The following is a 22,286-nucleotide window of genomic DNA, read 5'->3' as shown; positions in this document are numbered from 1 at the left end:
TTCCCTTCTCCTTCCTTCCCTCTTTCTGACAGGGTTTCACTCTAGCCTAGACTGATCTGGAACTCGCTCTGTAGCCCAGGCTGGTCTCGAACTCTGCAGTCTTTCTTCTTCAGCCCCTCAGTCTCCTGAGGACTGGTATTATGGATGTCAGCCACGACGCCTGACTTACTTTTGTTGTTGTTTTTTTAATGGAACAATTTACACATGTGCGTGTCATCCTTGCACAGAGGCCATGCTAGTCTTCTCTGTATCGTTCCACTTTTAGTAGACATGCTGCCACAGTGAGCGCACGTCTGTTGTTTTCCAGTGTCTTCCTCGGGCAGGACTCACCTTATTCTGGAGTGCTGGATCCGGTTTTCTTCCTGTGCCCTTCAACGAAGCGGAGGCCCTTAATAGCACATCACAGAGGCTCTTCCACTTTTCAGCCAGCTGAGAAGGCCCTTGGCTTTCCAGGTTCTCGGGAGCTCCTTGTCTGTGGCATGAAAGGGGTGTAGTGGGTGGTCTGTAGGATGTGCAAACGTCGAGCTAACTGGAGGCTGCTGTCCAACTCAAGTGCTGAACATATTGCTAAACCCCAGCTTTATTTTCCAATCTCAAGGGTAGAATACCTATCTTCAGGGGTTAGAGTCTCCCTTACCCAGTTTCAAAAGGTCTTAACTTCTCAAACCTAGAAGCAACAGATAAATGCTCAACATTAGATGAGACATTTCTGTCACACCCGCCAAGGTTCAAGAACCATTGTGGAGCAGAAAAAGTACTCGAGCCAGAGGAGGGAGAGGAACGCAGTGTTCTGTGGTAGCTGGTGCATCCGTGGCCTCACAATGGCTGTTGTTACCTGCCCAAGCAACATGTCACCATGGATGATAAAGGAAGGCAAAAATAAAAGAAAGAAAAATATCAAGGGCTAGAGAGAAGGCTTAGTGGTTAAGGTGCTTGCCTGTGACGTCCAAGGACCCGTGTTCGACTCTCCAGGTCTCACGTAAGCCAGGTACAAGCACGCAAGGTCTCACATGCACACAAGGTGGCACGTGTGTCTGGAGTTTGATTGCAGCAGCTGGAGGCCCTGGGGTGCCAGTTTTCTCCCCCCACCTCTCTTTCTCACTGTGTCATTAAAAAAAAAAAAAATTTAAGCGAGTCTTTGGGGCTTGTCTCAAAAAAAAAAAAAAGAGAAAGTAAAGAAAAGAAAAGAGAAATCAAAATAGTAGAAAGACTGACTGGAGGAAGGAAGGCCATCCACAAAGCGGTTTCTGGCAGTAGAGGCAAGAGAAAGTGATGGGAGGAGATTATGATCAAAATACATTTTGTACATATAGAAATTGTCAGTTTAAAAAAAAAAGAGTCCTACATGGGGCTGCACGCCTTTAATCCCAGCACTTGGGAGGCAGGGGTAGGAAGATCACAGTGAGTTCAAGGCTAGCCTGAGACTACATAGAGAATCCTGGGTCAGTGTGGGCCAGAGTGAGACCCTACCTCGAAAAACCAAAAAAAAAGGAGTTAGGAGCTAGAGAGATGGCTTGGAGGTTAAACGCTTGCCTGTGAAGCATAAGGACCTAGGTTTGATTCTCCCGGTTCCACATAAGCCAGATGCACACGGTGGTGCATGTGTCTGGAGTTCCTTTGCAGTGGCTGGAGGCCCTGGCACATCCATTCTCTGTTTATCTATCTGCTTCTTTCTCTGTCTGTCTGGCGCTCTCAGATAAATAAATAAAAAATAAACAATGAAAAATTTATTTAAAAAAAAAAAAGCATTTGACTTGAGTCTACTCCAAAGGGTCATCCTAATTCAGAACAAGACAGTAGATTAGAATTTATCCCATTGTAGATGGGTCTCCTCGCAAAGTTAGCCTGGTCTTTCTAATGTTATGGTTAAGCTTGTGTTTTTCCCATGGATTGGGGTCTGCACAACAAATGTGACCTTCAAAGTATCTACAAGCTTTGGGCACCTTTTAGATGGGACTACCGTCCATCATCACGTTGACTAGAGCACAGTAGTTGGAACCTAGGAATAATTCCTTTGAGCAAAAATTTATTCAAATTTGTTATTCCCTTAGTTTTAGTAGGGTATGCCTCTACCCAGCCGAAAAATGTATCCATAAATACTAGTTAAAATGCATAAAAAATAAAGTTATTGGCCTGGAGAGATAGCTTAGTGGTTAAGGCACTTGCCTGCGAAGCCTAAGGACCCAGGTGTGATTCTTCAGTACCCTCGTAAGCCAGATGCACTAGGCAGCACATGTGTCTGGAGTTCATTTGCAGTTGCTATAGGCCCTAGCATGCCCATTCTCTTACTCTCTCTCTGCCAGTTTCTATCTCTCAAATAAATAAAAATAAAATATTTTTTTTAAAAAATAAAGTACTTTACAGAAGTCCAAGAGAGGGGCTAGAGAGATGGTTCAGCAGGTAAAGGTGCTTGCTTGTAAAGCCTGCTGGTCTGGGTTCAATTCCCCAAACATGGAAAGTGGCATGCATTTCTGGCATTTGGCTGCAGCAACAAGAGACCCTAGTATACCCATACTCACACACATATAAATAAATAAATAATTTCAAAAGCCTCCAAGTGAGAGCTCTACTGATGATTTGAGGGCTGGAGAGAAGACTTAGCAGTTAAGGCACTTGCCTGTGAAGTCTAAGGACCCACGCTTGATCTCTCTCCAGATCCCAGGTAAGCCACACACACAAAGGTGAGGCAAGTGCAAGGTTGCACACGTGCTCTAGGTGGCACAAGCATTTGGAGTTTGATTTCAGTGGCTGAGGCCCAGACACGCCAATGCTCTCTCTCTCTAAAAAAAAATATAAGTAAATAAATAAAAGTGATTTGAGTTTGTAACTTCCATTCCCAAATATGGCTATGGATAGCAATTCGAAAAAAGTACTATGAAATCAGGTTTGGGAAACTAATTAGAGGAAGTAGAAACTAAAGATAATAATAAATGTTAAGTCCTTTGGCAATCATTGCCCTGAGTAGAAAATTAGAAACTCTTGCTGGGTGTGGTGGCACACACCTTTAATCCCAGTATTCAGGAGGCAGAGGTAGGAGGATCACCGTGATTTCGAGGCCACCCTGAGGCTCCATAGTGAATTCCAGGTCAGCCTGGGCTAGAGTGAGACCCTACCTCAAAAACCCTCCCCCCCCAAAAGAAACTCTGTTTACTACCTCACAAGCTTTAAATAATAGACCTCAATGACTTATGGAGTCTGAATAACTAAATAACTAAATACTTCATCTCACATGTTTTATCTACTACAAGATAATCATTTACAGCCACATACAAAGAAGGCAGTGAAACAAAAAGTAGCCTATTTCTCAAAAATTATCACTTGAGGGCTGGAGAGATGGCTTAACGGTTGAGCGCTTGCCCATGAAACCTAAGGACCCCGGTTTGAGGCTCGGTTCCCCAGGACCCACTTAAGCCAGATGAACAAGGGGGTGCACGCATCTGGAGTTTGTTTGCGGTGGCTGGAGGCCCTGGTGCACCCATTCTCTTTCTCTCTATCTGCTTCTTCCTGTCTCTGTCTCTCTCAAATAAAGAAAAAGAAATACATTTTTTAAATTATCACTTGAATATTAGTCTTCCTAAAGCCTATTTAAAAATCACCTGTCATAATCCCCTTTGATGCCCATTCATGAAGTTCAGTGGAATTTCATTTTTAAAAAGTCACAAAAATGAAACTGAAAGCGAATCTAAAGTGTATAAGGAAGAGTAAAAATAGGCAACATGATTTTGAAGCACACTGGGGAGGGAGGTGGATTTCTGTAACTAAGAGAGGCCATTGGAGCAGAGTGGAGAGTGCTCACCTCCAGGCCCATAGGTAAGGTCCTGTATCTTGGGATCTGATAGAGGGAAATGACTGTGTTAACTAATGGAGCAAAGCAGTGATTATCCAGGTTCTTAAAAATCCTGTGGAAGGATTGCAGAGATGGCTGAGCAGTTAAGCACTTGCCTGTGAAGCCTAAGGACCCTGGTTTGAAGCGCTTGCCTGTGAAGCCCAGGACCCACGTAAGCTAGATGCGCAAGGTGGGGCATGCATCTGGAGTTTGTTTGCAGTGGCTGGAGGCCCTGTTGTGCCCATTCTCTCTCTCTCTCTCTCTCTCTGCCTCTTTCTCTGTCTGTCGCTCTCAAGTAAATAAATGAAATAAAATAAAAAGAATAAATCTTTTTTTTAAAAAAAAACCCTGTGGAATGCTAGATGTGGTGCCTTACACCTTTAATTCCAGCACGTTGGAAGCTGAGGTATGAGTATTGCTCTGTGTTCAAGGCTAGCCTGAGCAGTGTGTTTCAGGTCAGCCTGAGCCTGTGCCAGAGTGATAACCTGCCATTGGAAAAAAAAAAAAAAAAGAAAGAAAGAAAGAAAGAAAGAAAGAAAGAAAGAAAGAAAGAAAGAAAGAAAGAAAGAAAAGAAAGGAATGCAGGCTGGAGAGATGGCTGAGCAGTTAAGGCACTTGCCTATAAAGCCTAAACTACCCTGGTTGGATTCCCCAGTACCCACATCAAGCCAGATACACAAAGTGGCACATGTGTCTGGAGTTCAAGCACCATGATTCCATTTTTTTTAATACTTTATTTTTTATTTGAGAGAGATAGAAATAGGCAGGGAGAGAGAGAAATAGAGAGAGAGAGAATGGGCATGGCAGGGCCTGTTGCCACTGCAAACAAACTCTAAATACATGAGCCCCCTTGTGCATCAGGCATACATGGGTCCTGGGGAATCGAACCTGGGTCCTTTGGCTTTACAGGCCAGTGTCTTAACCACTAAGCCATCTCTCCAGCCCAATGACTCCATTTTTAATGTACAAAAATCTGTGACATCTGCCTTTACCCTTAGGTAACTATCACTAGAGAGAGTGGCAATTCAGTGTTTATCCTAGCCTTCTCTCTCTCTGTCTCTGTCTGTCTCTCTCTCGGTCCACACACAAACACACAAAATTTGCTAAGCATGATGATTTATACTTATAATCCCAGCTCTGAGGAGGCAGAGACTGGCACATCCCCAGGGCTCGCTGGTTGGCCAGTCTAACCTATTTGGTGAACTCCAAGCCACCGTCTCAAAAGGTGATGACATTCCTGAATAATGACACCCAAGATTGGCCTCTGCACACATGTGTAGCCATCTGCACACATGCAAATATGCACACACATTTAAAAAATGTTTTTGTATTCATATCTTTGTGTATAGATGTACATGAAATCCTTTATAGCCTCTTCCAAGATAGATTTTTTTTTCTTAAGCTTCTATTCTCATTTATAATCATTGTGGATATTAAAATGTGACATGACTTTCCTGTCACTTGCTTTATAGGCAAGTAACTTTCTTCTCAAATCTCAGGTAGCTCCGCGGTGGGATGGTTCTGCTCCAGGCTCAGTAGGGTCCATTACAAGCCCCCTCTCCCAATGTGTCCTGAAATGTCCCCTTACTTATGGAGGGATTTCGACTTGACTTGCAGCGTAGCACAGTTTTCAGTACACTCAGTTAGGAGCTGGTGATATTATAGTCACAGCAGTCGTTTTATCTTTGAGAATTTAAAAGGAACTTGGTTCTCCATATCGTTACCTTGTTGGTCTTAGAGATGGCGAAGACTTTGTTTTGGTATCTCACCATTCTCATGTTATGGATTTAAACAGAATAGCTAAGAGCAAAAGATTTAACTTGGGTTCCTCCCCCCCCCCCCGACTTTGTAAACATGTCGATTAAAACACCGTGCTCTGCTGGGCTTAGCTTAACTGCTATAATTCTGTAGGATCTCCCTGCCCATATGTTTTGATTCCTGTGCCTCTCTCAGCCATAGCTTGTGTGTAATTACTTCCTGGCATTATGTTTTGTGAGCTAGAACAGAAACCTCCCTTTGGCTTCAGCATCTATAATGATATAAACAGTGTGAAAAATTAAAGTGTGTACACGTCTGGTAAAGGAAAGAATCCTTTTGCAATGGGCGATGTGACATTTCCTGTCACCCTACAGAGAAGAGAATTGGATGTGTCGTGCTGTTTTATTTTAGTGTTAGGAAATGCAACTTTAGCATCTCCCCTGTGTGATGGGAATGAAATGGAAACGTTCATATCAGGTATCAGAGGGGTAACGGAGAGCCTTTACCAGATGACCTACCACAGCAGTCCGCGTCATTGAGGGCTTTTCTGAAGTCTCCAGTTAAACACCAGGCGACTCTGGAATGTCAGCTGCTCTACGTATGCACTTTCTCACGATGGTCCTGTGTGGCCACTCGTTTTTTATGTGTAGAGAACACATGAAACTTCTGACCCTTAAATTCAACCCCCCCCCCATTCGTTCCTCTGTTTCCCTTGGGGTGTGTTTCATATTTGTTCTTTACCTTTCTGCAGTATAATTTAGAAGCACTTATTTACAGCTCTCCAAAATCAATAGTGCAGAGCCTTCATTGAACTTCATACATACCTTCGTGCCTCTCAATCTGCCCTTAGGTTATGATTTTTTTCCAACTCCTAAATATCCTTGTGAAATTGAACCTTAAATTTTATTTAAATATTGCCCTTATTGGCATGGCATACATCACCTTTTCTTTTTTTTGGTTAAGACTATAAACTACTAAAGCATCGTAGATTCTGGATGGAGCTTAGTCTGCACTGAACTGGTAAGAATTCATTCAGTAGCCCACATTAACAATAAGCAGCTGTTGGTCAGAAACCAGCCCTTGTCCTTGTAAAACACAGCTCAGAACCAGAAATGAAGTCTGAGCCTGGCAGTACTCTCTCAGGAGTGAGCAGGGGATTCTCTCCACGTCACAACTGTGGCCTTTCCTGTTGACAGGCACTCTCATGTTTGAGCTATTTCTCTTGGTAGATAGAGAAGAGAGAAAAAGAGAAATCAGGAAATCGCCAGGAATTGTGTATGAATTCTGTTGTTTATTATGGGGGGCTGACTAGGCAAATTGAGCTCTGCAGGGCACAGCGGGCTGCTAGGAAGGGCAAGCTGGCACTCTCCCACCGCACACCGTGGGTAGAATTCCCTTCATCAGGGCAGCCTCAGTGTTGGCTTTTCAACTGATTGAATCAGGCCCACCCTGATTTTCTAGGTTAACCTTCCATAATTAAAGTAATTTTTTAAACTTTTTATTTATTTATTTGAGAGCGACAGACACAGAGAGAAAGACAGATAGAGGGAGAGAGAAAGAGAATGGGCACTCCAGGGCTTCCAGCCACTGCAAATGAACTCCAGACGCGTGTGCCCCCTTGTGCACCTGGCTAACGTGGGACCTGGGGAACCGAGCCTCGAACCGGGGTCCTTAGGCTTCACAGGCAAGCACTTAACTGCTAAGCCATCTCTCCAGCCCTAAAGTAATTTTTTAAAATGTTATTTACTTGCTGGGAGAGAGAGTGAGTCTGGGTGAAGCAGGGCCTCTTGCGGGTGCACACACAAACTCCAGATGCATGCACCACTTTGTGCATCTGGCTTTACATGGGTACCGGGGAATCATTCTCAGGCCAGCAGGGTTTGTAAGTAAGTGCTTTTAACTGCTGAGCCATCTCCTCAGCCCTGATTGGTTGTAGGCTCTTAACCGTGTTGATGTAATACCTTCGAAAGCACACACAATGAACTAGTGTTTGAATAGCTGGGAACAATGACAGATAAAATTGACCATCACCGATTTTTTTTGCGCCTCTGGTAGCAGACTGAACCCACCTGTGGATGAGTTTCAGAGTCATTTCGGCTTATCAAGGTCAGGGCTTTTTTTATCCCTGAAACCCAGAAGTTCTTTCTGATGGATCTGTTTAATATTCCTTATAAGTAACTGCCCAGTTACATCGGTTGGCATCCTAAAGAGCTCGCTGTGCTTGGGCCAGGGTGCCCGGTCATGATGTGATTCTACATAAGAGCATGAGCCGGCGTCTGCGTGCACAACTTGTTCCTGCTACCCTGTGCCCTTGCGTAGTACATGGCTGCTTGTGTTTGCTTTGTCTGGAAAATTCTGAGCAATGTTGAGTAGCGTCACAGATTTCTGACATACTAATAGGATATTAGCTTTGGCTACTTAAAGTGTACATGTGTGTGTGTATATATATATATATATATATATATATTTTCTTATTATTAGTACTGATTTTTCACATAGCAGGCTAACTTCATTTTAGGAAACCAGTTGCTTTCCTTTGAGGATAAACCCTAACCTCCCCTCAGTCTGCATATAGGATGTCTTCTTTGTACTCTCACTCAAAGCAGAAAAAGACAAGACACTCAGAAATAAGATAGCTAGTGGGAAAAGACTGATAGACATTGGTAGGATCCTTCCTGCTGGGCGAGGATTTGAGGCTCAGGAAGCCACCTTGGAGCCGAGCCCCTCGTACATTCTGCAGGCCTGCGTTTTGGCGTATGGTTTATTCCCGAGGCTTTGAGCAATGGGGTGATCATTCAGTGCCATGAAATCATACCCCATGCACAGGTGGCGGTTGTGGTGTAATTGATGCCTTCCTGCCTCTGAGGACTGTCTCCCAAGTTCCCACCATCCAGCTGGAAGACAAGAACCCGTGGGCCAGGTTGCCAGATGGACCAACCCCATCTGACCATAGCTGATGGACCCCTGACCTAGGTGTGCCAACCAAGTTCTGTCTTGTGAGCGCTGAAACTGGAAAAAGGCTTCCGGGACTTGACAATTATTTAGGTTTGGCCTGATGGGACATGTATGCGGAAGAGCAGGGAAAGTCCAGGTGTGCTGTGCAGATAAGAATGGGAGCAGAGGTGAAGTGCTCTCGGAGGTGGGGGACAAGGGGTGAGGCCCGAGTTCGGAGATGCCTGTCCCCCCCCAGAGCCACGCTACGTTCAGCTGTATTTCCTGTTGATGCAAAGGCCCGAGACATCCCCTGTATCTCACAATAAAACTCTTCTCGTTTCTTAAGGATATAGCCATTCTTTTTGGCCTCACGAGATAGCATGGCTCCAATACAAGAAGTAATGGTAACAGTATTGTGACTGAGAACTGAAAGTTGCATCCCCAACATGCTTAGGTTGGCTTTAGACCTATCCCAGATTAAAGCTTTGACCCTAAAATTTATTTCCACATGGATTAGGATGCTATGAATGCATTGAGAAAACAGAGTGGTTGGTACATAAAAATATTTACTGACTAACAAATTCCTTGTCATCTAATGTGTTGTATAAATAGGGCAATGTATTTTCTGTCTTATGAACCCTGACACCAGATCTGTGCCTTAGTGAGTAATAGAAGTCTTTATTGTTCTTTTACCAACAGAAGGTACCAAAAAGAAAAAAAGAAAAGAAAAGAACTTTTCATGTAGGATTTCCTGAAGCAACACAAAATACAGCTAGGTCCATGGATTTCCAAATATTTATTTGCATATGCTCTTTAGCATGTTAAAAAAAAAGTCTCGGGCTGGAGAGATGGCTTAGCAGTTAAGCGCTTGCCTGTGAAGCCTAAGGACCCCGGTTCGAGGCTTGGTTCCCCAGGTCCCACGTTAGCCAGATGCACAAGTGGGCGCACGCGTCTGGAGTTCGTTTGCAGAGGCTGGAAGCCCTGGCGCACCCATTCTCTCTCTCTCCCTCTATTTGTCTTTCTCTCTGTGTCTGTCACTCTCAAATAAATAAATAAATAATTAAAAAAATTAAAAAATATATTAAAAAAAAGTCTCAGGCGTCATGAAAGTCTTAAATCATTTTCTAATATCCTTCCAGACACGTTCCGCCTCTTCCACCACTGCCTGTAATTTCAGTCTTCCAAGCATAGGATGGTTACTGAAAGAAGACAAATTCTCGAGGTTTCTTGGAAATTAATTCCTCCTTATGTAATGGCGTGTGCATTTGTGTTTTCTCCTCTCGACATTCAGCTGTGGACATACTGAGGGGCAGTGAAACACAGTAGTGAAAATTTGGGAGGCTGGAGATACGGTTCAGCAATTAAAAAAGCCCTTATTTGCAAATCCTGATGTCCTGGGTTCGATTCTCCAGTACCCACATAAAACCAGATGCACAATGTGGCACATGTCCCTGGAGTTCCTTTACAGTAGCTAGAGGTCCTGGCCTGCCTATTCTCTCCCCCCCCTCTCTCTCCTCTTGAAAATAAATAAATATATATTAAAAATACTTTTACTTATTTGAGTGGGGAGGAGACACAGAAAGAGAATGGTGTGTCAGGGCCTCCTGCCGCTGCAAATGAACTCCAGACGCAAGCTTCACTTTGTGCATCTGGCTTTATGTGGGTCCTGGGAAATCGAGTCTGGGCTGCCAGGCTTTGCAAGCCAATACCTTTAACCACTGAGTCATATCCCCAGCCCCTATTTCATTATTCTTTAAATATATTTTATGTATGTATGTATTTATTTATTTGAGAGAGAAAGAGGGAGAGAATGGACATGCCAGAGCATTCAGCCACTGCCAATGAACTCCAGGTGCATGTTCTCTTTGTGCATCTGGCTCTATGTGGGTCCTGGAGAATTGAACCGGGATCCTTTGGCTTTTCAGGCGAATGCCTTAACTACTAAGCCATCTCTCCATCCCCTATTTCATTATTTTTTTTAATGTCTGATGTTACTTTACCTTCTCCTTTAGTGGTATTTCATCTGCACTGGCATGCATGACTGCATCTATATTTATATTATTTTGAAAAAGTTCCAGATATTGTTCCATACCTCCTAATCTGTTAAAGTGCCCCAGGGTGAGGTATTGTTGGTTCACTTTAAAAAAATATATTTTATTTTTATTTCTATATTAGAGAAGGGGAGAGAGAGAAAGAATGGACAGACCAGGGACTTTAGCCACTGCAAACAAACTCCAGACGCAAGTGCCACCATGGTCATCTATCTGGCTTACATGGGTTCTGGGGAATCAAACCTGGGTCCATAGGCTTCACAGGCAAGTGTCTTAACTGCTAAGCCATCTCTCCAGCACCACTTTTTGTTCTTTTGACTATTCATTTCTCTCTCTTCTCCACTTAACTCTAAGCTCTTTGAAGGCAAAGGTTTATTTTTATTTTTGTTCATTTGACAATAGCATGAGTAACTTTGCTGGCTCAGATGAATAGTTTACAAATGTAGGGAGAATGTTTCGTTGGATGTGCTTTATGTAATGCATAGTTTTCATTGCTGAGACCAAGCCCAGACCGTGTACACACCAGGCATGTGCTATACCACTGAGCTACATCCTTACTCTTTAATAAAAAAATATGGGGCTGGAGAGATGGCTTAGCGGTTAAGTGCTGCCTGTGAAGCCTAAGGACCCTGGTTCGAGGCTCGGTTCCCCAGGTCCCACGTTAGCCAGATGCACAAGGGGGCGCAGGCGTCTGGAGTTCGTTTGCAGAGGCTGGAAAGCCCTGGCGCGCCCATTCTCTCTCTCTCCCTCTATCTGTCTTTCTCTCTGTGTCTGTCACTCTCAAATAAATACATAAAAAATGAACAAAAAAAATATGAATTTGTATTATACATTTTTTGGATCACTTTAAGTCTAGACAGACAATTAAAGAATAAATTAAGCCCTGATTGGTGATATAAATCGCTCCACCATGTTGTCGATGTGCTATCACTGATACTGACTAGGAGAGAGGCACACACAGAGCATCTAGCAATAAAGAAATTCAAATAGTTCGGAAATGATATATTTTTTTAATTATTTATTTATTTATTTATTTGAGAGCAACAGACACAGAGAGAAAGACAGATAGAGGGAGAGAGAGAGAATGGGCGTGCCAGGGCCCCCAGCCTCTGCAAACAAACTCCAGACGCGTGCGCCCCCTTGTGCATCTGGCTAACGTGGGACCTGGGGAACCGAGCCTTGAACAGGGGTCCTTAGGCTTCACAGGCAAGCGCTTAACCGCTAAGCCATCTCTCCAGCCCTAAAAAAATTTTTTGTTTATTTTTATTTATTAATTTGAAAGCGACAGACACACACACAGAGAGAGAAAGAGGCAGATAGAGACAGAGAGAATGGGCGCGCCAGGGCCTCTGGCCACTGCAAACGAACTCCAGATGCATGTGCCCCCTTGTGTATCTGGCTAACGTGGGTCCTGGAGAACCAAGCCTCGAACCGGGGTCCTTAGGCTTCACAGGCAAGCACTTAACCGTTAAGCCATCTCTCCAGCCCGGAAATGATATTTTGACATTAACTACATTTGTGGTTTAATAATTGTAAGTTACAGCCGGGCGTGATGGCGCATGCCTTTAATCCCAGCACTCGGGAGGCAGAGGTAGGAGGATTGGCGTGAGTTTGAGGCCACCCTGAGACTCCATAGTGAATTCCAGGTTAGCCTGGGCTACAGTGAGACCCTACCTCAAAAAAACAAATAATAATAATAATAATAATTGTAAGTTAAAGCCAGGTGTGGTAGGTCACACCTATAATCCCAACACTTGGGAGGCCTGAGCTCAAAACCAATCTCAGTGACACAGTAAGTTCCAGACCAGCCTGGCTGCAGAGTGACACCCTGTTTCAACAAAAAAGCAAATAAAAAAAGGAAATATATATTTAAATATAATTTAGATTTTACTATGGGTAATGTTTAAGAATTGCCTTACAAAGTTTCTGAGTATTGTCATGAGCCATTTGTGTACGTGTGTACACACCTTAGTTCATTCACAAGTATGACAGACTAGCTGGCTAGGTGGAGTTCTTTTTTTTTCTTTTCTCTCTCTCTCTCTCTCCCCTCCCCCCCCCCTCTCTCTCTCTCTCTCTCTCTCAGCTCTGAAGGCTGGAAAGTGAATGATAAAGCTGCCCGTGGGTACCGTGTCTGGTGAGAGCCTGCTTCCTGGTTCATAGAGGGCACCTTTTTACTTATCCGTACATCACCAAGCAGTAAGGACTCTCTAGGGACTCTTGTGTGAGTGTCTTGGTTTTCCGGTGGCTTTGCAGGACATGGAAATGGGCTGATGGGAGGGCCTGCTAATACTACTCAGGTAATGGAGAAATTTCTAAATACTTGCAGGAAAAGCTTGTGCCCACACGCTGTTAAAGTTCCTGTTACAACTCCCAGAGGAGAACAAACCCTCGTGCTGTTAGAATGAACTTGCTGTTTCCATGTTTCGTTTACATTCTTGGTCAAAGGCCAACTTTGTGACAGAGACGCTTTAAGAACTGCCTATTTTTCAAGCACTTAATTCAGTGCTTTTTTTTTTTTTTTTTTTTAGGTAGGGTCTCACTCTGGCTCAGGTTGACCTGGAATTCACTATGTAGTCTCAGGGTGGCCTCGAACTCATAGCAATCCTCCTACCTCTGCCTCCCAAATGCTGGGATTAAAGGCGTGTGCCACCATGCCCGGCTGGTTCAGTGCATTTGTATGAATGCATTTGTTTTTGATAATACAGGCCTTTACTATCTGAAATGACATAGTTTCTTTCTGCTTTACATGGATTTATTGCTCCATTGTTATTTTATCAACCTTTGATTGAGCCATTTATTTATTTATGAGAGAGAGAGAGAATATGGGCATGCCGGAACCTCTAGCCACTGCAAATGAGCTTTAGACACATGTGCCACCAGGAGACAGAGGTAGGAAGATTGTTGTGAGTTCAAGGCCAGCCTGAGACTACCTACTGAATTCCAGGTCAGCCTGGGCTAGAGTGAGACTATCTCAAAAAGAGAGAGAGAGAAGAGAGAGAGAAACAGGGCTGAAAAGATGGCTACGTAGTTGAGGCACTTGCCTGCAAGCCAAACAGAGTTTGATTCCCCAGTACCCACCTAAAGCCAGAAGCACACAGTGCCTAGAGTCTCTGAAGGGCCCAGTCTCTCTTCTCTCACTCTCTCTGTCGGGCGTGGTGGCTCACACCTTTAATCCCAGCACTTTGGAGGCAGAGGTAGGAGGATCGCCATGAGTTTGAGGCCACCCTGAGACTACAGGTCAGCCTGGGCCAAAGCGAGACCCTACCTCGAAAAACAAAAATGTAAGGAGAAAAAAAAAACAACAACCAAGAATGGAGAAACATAAAGTTGTCAGGTTTTGGTTGTGGAGAGACGGTTATGTCAGTGGTTAATTGCGAAGGTGCTGATGATCTCTTTTGCACAATGTCACAGGATGAGCTGAGGCCTCTTACCACAGGTGCACATGCAGGCACGTGCAGCTTGATTATACTTTCTCCTAGCTCAGTTCCTACTGTCAGCTGTGTTGCGGTCATGTCTGCATTGCTGGTAGAAATCACCCAACCCAGAGCAGCTTGTAGGAAAAAAAAGAGGTTTATTTTGGCTTACAGGCTCGAGTGGGAAGCTCCAGGATGGCAGGGAAAACGACGACATGAGCAGAGGGTGGACATCACCCCCTGGCCAACATAAGATGAACAACAGCAATAGGAGAGTGTGCCCAACACTGGCAAGGGGACTGTGGTGGTTTGATTCAGGTGTCCCCCATAAACTTAGGCATTCTGAATGCTAGGTTCCCAGCTGATGGAGATTTGGGAATTAACACCTCCTGGAGGGAGTGTGTTGTTGGGGGCAGGCTTATGGGTGTTATAGCCAGTTCCCTCAAGCCAGTGTTTGCCACACTCTCCTATTGCTATTGTCCACCTGATGTTGGCCAGTGGGTGTTGTCCACCCTCTGCTCATGCCATCATTTTCCCCTGCCATCGTGGAGCTTCCCCCTTGAGCCTATAAGCCAAAATAAACCTCTTTTCCCCACAAGCTGCTCTTTTCTGGGTGATTTATACCATCAATACGAACCTGACTGCAACAGTAAAGTGGTACTGAGGAGTGGGATTGCTGCTAGACACCTGACTGTGTGGCTTTAACCTTTTGGTGTTGATTTTCAAGAGTAATGTGGAAGAATTTGAAACCATGGCCTAAGAGATGCCTTGCAGTGCTGTAAGTACAGCTTGATGGACTATTCTGGTCAAAGTTGAAAGACCTGATCACAGTAAGAACTATGGACTGTGAGGTTTGGTTTATGAGGGTGAGAAATAGCTTTGCTTGGACTGGCCTAGCAGTTTGTGAGGCTTGCTGTTATGCCCAGGTCCCGAGAAGTTGTGCATGGTTGCTTTGCGTAGAAATGAACTGGTGTGAGCAGAGGGATGTGGCACAGAAAAAAAATGAAATTTTGGGGCCAAAATGGCTGCCCATCCACCTCCAAGTTGTTTGAGATATTACAACCTTTCAGATTGGGCCAGCTGACCTGCACTGGGGCAACAGGAAGAGTGTAGACTCTTTTGAAGGAGCCTGAGTGCTCAAGGAGTGTCCTATTCTTTAAAGTCTGCTTTATTCCCCCTGGATTAACAAATGGGCACCCTACCTGGTATCGTGGAGTATAAGAAATGCTGGAAAGAGGGTCATTGAGTTTGCAACACGGTCTTGTGTTTTGGAAATGGCCATGGGCAGTGTGAAGCAGGTTTGCTCGTTGCCTGCATGGAGACCCCATGGGGCCATGAGGATGAACCGTGGCTTGCAGTGGAGACCAGTGGAGATGCCGGGACCATGAGATGGCTGCCAAGGAGAGCTGCCGGCCCCGATGAAGTTTTCCAGGACTATGAGTAGCCTAGCTGGAGTGGTGAAATTGGAATGCCAGAGAGTTGTTGCTGGTTAGAATTATCAGACTTGGAGATTTGTCATTGACTAGAGTTGTTGGACTTCCCAGTTTGATGTTTGCCCCAGCTGTTTTAAATCTTGTATTGGCTGAATGTTTCTTTGCTAAGCCCAGTGCCATCTTCTGCAGTGTGAATGTTTATCCAGTGCCATTATGGTGTTTTTTGAGGTTATTTTTTGGTGTTATAGCTCAGTTAAAAGATCTTGGACTATGGGGATGTATGAACATCATTGGATTTGATAAAAAACTATGAGGACTTTTAAAGTTAGATGAATGCATTGCATTTTACATCATGTATGGTTGTCAGTTTATGGATGTCAGGGGCAGAATGTGGTGGTTTGATTCAGGTGTCCCCCATAAACTCAGGTGTTCTGAATGCTAGGTTCCCAGCTGATGTAAATTTTGGAATTAATGCCTCCTAGAGGGAGTGTATTGTTGGGGGTGGGCTTTTGGGTGTTATAGCCAGTTTCCCCATGCCAGTGTTTGGCACACTCTCCTGTGGCTATTGTCCACCTGTGTTGGCCAGGGGGTGATGTCTACCCTCTGCTCATGCCATTGTTTTCCCTGCCATCATGGAGCTTCCCTCTCGAGCTTGTAAGCCAAAATAAGCCTCTTTTCCCCACAAGCTGCTCTTGGCTAGGTAATTTCTACCAGCAATAGGAACCTGACTGCAACAGGGACACTGGCTGTGACACCCATAAGCCGCCCCCCCATGCTCTGACTCCAGGAGGCTTTAATTCCCAAATCTCCATCAGCTGGGAAACTAGCGTTCAGAACACCTAATTTTATGGGAGACACCTGAATCAAACCACACACGCTGCTTGTGGAATTTTGAGATTTTTACTGATTTTTTCTTTTCTTTTGCCACGTCACAAGTAGATACCAGAGACCAATGTTATACAGCTCTCTCGTCAAGATTTCCATAAGTAATTCTTCTATTTTTATACTGATAAACTCACCAGATTATACACGAAGCCCGTTTCTCTTTTCCTGCTCTCGTCCTTTTTACTTTCTTTCCTGTGGCATTTATATGCTTTTAAAATTAAAATGACCTATATAATAAGATAAATACTACATGTGTTCCTTTGACTTTTCCGTTATCTCCAAAGGAATAGGATTCACCTTGCTCAGGTTTTTTCAAAACTGTTCGGTTTGTTCACGAACCCTAAAAATAAGAAGATAATTCAGAGGCTGGGGCGGAGGCTTGGTGGTAAAAGGTGTGGGTTTGTAAGCTTTCCTGACAGCGTTCAGTTCTTCATCCTCCACAAAAGCCAGATGGGAAGTGGCGAATGCCCCTGATCCCATCATGCCCACAGCGGGGGGAATTGGAGTGGGAAGAATCTCGACGTCCCAGGCCAGCTAACCAGGCACACATGCAACAGAAAGAGAGAGACTGTGTCTCAAATAGAGTGGAAGAGAGGACAAGCGCCCCAAGAGACCTCAGGTGCACAGTGGCACATGCACGCACACACACCATATGCATTTTAAAAAGATAGATCACCGGGCATGGTGGCGCACGCCTTTAATCCCAGCACTTGGGAGGCAGAGGTAGGTGGATCGCTGTGAGTTCCAGGCCACTTTGAGACTACATAGTGAGTTCCAGGTCAGCGTGGGCTAGAGTGAGACCCTACCTCAGAAAAAAAAAAAGATAGAGCGAGGTGTGGTGGCACACGCTTTTAATCCCAGCACTTGGGAGGCAGAGGTAGGAGGATTGCCATGAGTTCGAGGCCACCCTGAGAATATATAGTGACTTCCAGGTTAGCCTGAACTAGAGTGAGCCCCTGCCTCAAAAAACCAAAAAAATAATAATAATAATTAAAAGCTATAACTAGAGGGCTGGAAAGATCACTCAGTGGTTAAGGCACTTGTCTGCAAAGCCTAACAACCTGTGTTTGATTCCCAAGTACCCTGTAGAACCAGATGCACAAAGTGGCCCATGCATTTGGTTTGCAGTGGCTAGAGGCGCCCTGGCACACCCACGGGCTGATTCTGTCTCTCTTCTCTTTACCTCTGTACATACAATAAAAAACAAAAACAAAAACAAAACTCCTGGTTAAGATGGTGGCATAGGAAACCACTCTAAAGCAGCCTCGGGGAGAAAAAGCCAAAAAAACCCAGCAAAATGCACTCTTCTACTGAAAAGTGAGGAGTATAAGAAATTATCAACGGAGCAGAGAAGGAGGAGAGATCCAGAGCGTCCAGAGCCCACGCAGGCAGGCAGAAGCGGCTCCAGCAACGCCGCCAGGTCCGCAGGGCCACAGCGGCCAGGCTCGGCTTGAGCTGCAGGAAGAGGCAGGTGCGGGGACTCTCCACTCGCCCCGGCCTTTGTGCAAACTCAAGAAGGGAGGACAGCGGGAAGAACGGAGGAGCGGCTCCTGAGGAAGAGGATCTCGCGGACCGGCGGGAGAACGTTAGCCACCATCCACAGCCTCCCCTCCCCCACCGCCAGTGCAAGCATCAGCAAGCGCAGAGGCCTGGGGAAGGGGGATGACCTACACAGCACCGGGCACAGGCGATCAGAGCAGCCAGCCAGCCAGCCTAGCTGAGCCCACGGCGCAGCAAAGAGGGACACAAGCGGAAGTGCAGCATAGCCGAGACCAAAGCCGTCCCCAAAGAGAAGCTTCTCTTTTCAGATGGCAGTGGCCTTGGGATGACTCAGAAGGCACCATGGTGCTGAGAAGAAGTGACAGGAGTGCTCAGCACTGAAATATCTCTGTCACACCTTCCAAGGCTCAGGGTCCATTGAGGAAGAGGTGGCAGAAAGAATGTAAGAGCCAAAGGAAGGGTAGGACTCCTTACAACGTGCTCCTCCAGACACAAAACGGCCTGGATATCCATGACCTCACAGTGCCTGACACTACCTACACAAGACCATCATAATAGGAGGAAAAGATCATGACATCAAAATGAAAGAGAGGGGCTGGAGAGATGGCTTAGCCGTTAAGTGCTTGCCTGTGAAGCCTAAGGACCCCGGTTCAAGGCTCGATTCCGCAGGACCCACCTTAGCCAGATGCACAAGAGGGCGCACACGTCTAGAGTTTGTTTGCAGTGGCTACAGGCCCTGGCGCTCGCTCTCTCTCTCTCTCTCCCTCCCTGCCTCTTTCTCTGTCACTTTCAAATAAATAAATAAAAATTAAAAAATTAATAAAAGAGAGACTGAGAGGGGAAGGGGATATGATGGAGAGTGTAGTTTCAAAGGGGAAAATGGGGGAGGGAGGGAATTGCCATGGGCTCTTGTTTACAATCATGGAAGTTGTTAATAAAAAATTAAAAATGTGGGAGCTAGAGTGATGGCTTAGTGGTTAAGCACTTGCCTGTGAAGCCTAAGGACCCCTGTTCGAGGCTCAATTTCCCAGGACCCATGTTCGTCAGATGCACAAGAGGGCACATGCATCTGGAATTTGTTTGCAGTGGCTGGAAGCCCTGGCACACCCATTCTCTCTCTGTCTGTCTCTGTCTCTGTCTCTCTCTCTCTCTCTCTCTCTGTGTGTGTGTGTGTGTGTGTGTGTGTGTGTGTGTGTGTGTGTCTCTGTCTGTCACTCCCAAATAAATAAATAAAAATAAAATTAAAATTAAAAAAATTTAAAGCTATGGCCTTAATATGATATGTTTAGGGATCATCCAGTTTTCCAAGACCCCTCTCTGTCAAGGACAGCTTTAATTTCGATTTCAATAAAACTTTGCTTCCCTTTCAAAAAAAGAAAAACGTAGAGTGAGAAACATTAGAAATAAGTGCTATTCTCCTCATGTCTGACATCAAAAAGCATTACTAGGTATGCCTCTGGGTTGCATAGCAAGTCAGGAGGTAGTTTATTACCACTTTCTCTGCTCCATCTTTTTTTTTTAATTATTTGCAGAAAGAGAAGAAAATGAATGGATATGCCAGTGTTTCTTGCCACTGTAAATGATCTCCAGGGGCATGCACCACTTTGTGGGTACGGGGGAAATCAAACCTGAGCCATCAGGTTTTATACGTAAGCACCTTTAACTGCTGAGCCCTCTCTCCAGCCCTCCATCTTCTGTTCTATGTAATAGGACCAAGAGAAAACTAGATTTTATGTTCTGAGAATAAACAACACATTAAAGTATCCAGTTTATGTTTAATAATTTTTTTAAAAAAGCCCCGTAAAGCAGTTCTCTCTCAGTAGATGTGAAGCCATATGTTATAACAAGGTTTCTCCTTTCCTTGCGTCACGAGTAGTTTTCATCCACGAACAGAGTGTTCAGACTTGATCTTTGTTTCTTGTTGTGTAGGTGTTAGGGCTCCAAAACTGGACTGTAACGTAGGAAGCATCTGTCTTTAATTTTTTTTTTGTTCTTTAGTCTGACCATGTGACTTCTGAATTTTCACCAAGCTTCCTGTGCCCTAATTTCTCTTCCCAGGCACTGTCTCCTGTCAGTCTTATATCTGCCACAGGAGTTGCTACAAGGACCTCACTGAAGACCTTAAGAAAGGGCCCAAAGAGATGTATGTCTTCCTGTTGCATATGGCTTCTGAAACCAGGATGCCAGGACTGACGGAACAGAGTGTGTCTTCAGTTTTTTTTTTAATTTTTTTGTTTATTTTTATTTGAGAACAACAGACAGAGAAAGAGAGAGAGGGAGAGAAGGGGAGAGAGAATCGGCACGGCAGGGCCTCCAGCCACTGCAAACGAATTCCAAATGTGTGCACCCCCTTGTGCATCTGGCTAACGTGGGTCCTGGGGAATTGAGCCTTGAACCAGGGTCCTTAGGCTTCACAGGCAAGTACTTAACCACTAAGCCATCTCTCCAGCCCAGTTTTTTTTTTTTTTTAATTTTAAGAACGCATCTTCACATCCTCACAAGCTGTTGTTAAATAGAGTTTAAGAGGACAAGTGCATTTTTATGAGGTTTGCTTACATATGGTGTAAAATATGTTTGGCATGTGTGGCAGTCAGGTTCGCATTGCTGGCAGAAATCACCTGACGAAGAGCAGCTTGTGGGAAAGAAAAGGGTTTATATTGGCTTATGGAATTGAGGGGAAGCTCCATGATGGCAGAGGAAAATGACAACTTGAACAGAGGGTGGACATCACCTCCTCACCAACATCAGGTGGACAACAGCAACAGGAGAGTGTGCCAGACACTGGCAAGGGGCCATTGGCTATACTCTTAAGCCTGCCCCCAACAATACACTGCCTCCAGGAAGCATTAATTCTCAGTCTCCATCAGCTGGGAACCTGGCATTCAGAACACTTTTATGGTGTCAAACCACCACACCAGGGAATGCAAACTTGTCAAGAACACTTTTATGAACTGCTTTAATTTTTTAAAGCTGGCTGTAATTTTTTAATTAATGATTTATGTGCAGCTCCATCCCTACATGTGTATGACTTGAGAAGGGATTTATAATTCAGCAAAGAAAATACCATGCAGAAATACTTCTTTTTTTATTTTATTTTTGGCTTTTTGAGATAGAGTCTCACTCTAGCTCAGGCTGACCTGGAATTCACTATGTAGTCTCAGGGTGGCCTTGAACTCTTGGCAATCCTCCTACCTCTGCTTCCCAAGTGCTGGGATTAAAGGCATGTGCCACCACACCCAGCAATAAAAATAAAATTTTTTAAAAATTTTTTTTGTCCATTTTTTATTTATTTATTTGAGAGCAACAGACATAGAGAGAAAGATAAGAGGGAGAGAGAGAGAGAATGGGCGTGCCAGGGTTTCCAGCCACTGCAAACAAACTCCAGATACATGCGCCCCCTTGTGCATCTGGCTAACATGGGACCTGGGGAACCGAGCCTCGAACTGGGGTCCTTAGGCTTCACAGGCAAGCGCTTAACCACTAAGCCATCTCTCCAGCCCAAAAATAAAATATTTTTTAAGAAGAATGTTTATATAAGATGGGCATGGTGGAGCACACCTTTAATCCCAGCACTCGGGAGGCAGAGGTAGGAGGATCACTGTGAGTTTGAGACCACCCTGAGACTACATAGTGAATTCCAGGTCAGCCTGAGCTAGAGCGAGACCCTACCTTGAAACTCCCCCCCAAAAAAATATTTTTTTATTTTAGAGGGAAAAAGAGAATGAGAATGGGCATGCCAGGGCCTCCAATCTCAACAAATGAGCTCTAGACACATGCGCCACCTTGTGCATCTAGCTTATGTGGGTTCTGGGGAATTGAACCTGGGTCCTTTGGCTTTGCAGGCAAGCGCCTTAACCGCTAAGCCATCTCTCCAGCCCCCCATCTTATGAACATTCTTTATATCACTTTAGGTTGACTGTGGAGGAAAGCTATCAACCCAGAAAAGATTTATTCTGGTGACTTAACTCCTTGGTTCATTCAATAATCCTTTATTGAACATAATTCTACGTCAGCCCTTTAGCTCTTGGCTTTTTTGTGTTCGCCACTAGAGGTTAATTAGACATTACATCGCACGTGTTACAATAGCGCTCTGTTTTCAGATGCTAACTTAACAATGTTCCCAATTTCTTTGCAAACCAAGTGGTACCTGTGCACCATTCATACAGCAAGCCCTTTTGGGTGAAGTTTCTTCTGAATTCCATTACTACACTTGAATTACACATGGTTCGAAATCAGCAGCATGTCAGTGAACAGTTTGTGCCCTGTTGATTAGCAGCCACCAGAGTGTTAACTTTTGAAGAGACAGGCTTGGAAGGTAGTGTATAGTGAGAAAAAAGGAAAGGGCAGAAGTACCCCTGAAATTCTGTGAATGTACATTTCAGGTACTGAATCTGTTGCAAACTATTGAAATCTAAAACATCGTCTCGTAATCAGACCAGCATTCACCGTTGCAGAGGGAATGTTCAAGAATAAGCACCAGGTGCTT

At 44.6% G+C, this 22,286-nt stretch overlaps 1 protein-coding gene and 1 non-coding gene across 4 annotated transcripts in view; one reads left to right on the top strand and one right to left on the bottom strand.

The window, feature by feature from the left end:
- Sh3d19 (SH3 domain containing 19) overlaps positions 1–22,286 on the top strand; it is a 203,679-nt gene that overhangs the window by 104,754 nt on the left and 76,639 nt on the right. The window lies entirely within an intron of this gene.
- LOC123453872 lies at positions 183–289 on the bottom strand. The gene has a single exon (XR_006633048.1). It is a non-coding gene; the product is annotated as a U6 spliceosomal RNA (small nuclear RNA).

Source organism: Jaculus jaculus, chromosome 12 (assembly GCF_020740685.1).
Source record: "Jaculus jaculus isolate mJacJac1 chromosome 12, mJacJac1.mat.Y.cur, whole genome shotgun sequence".
Lineage (NCBI taxonomy): Eukaryota > Metazoa > Chordata > Mammalia > Rodentia > Dipodidae > Jaculus > Jaculus jaculus.
This window is presented reverse-complemented; position numbering and strand designations above follow the sequence as displayed.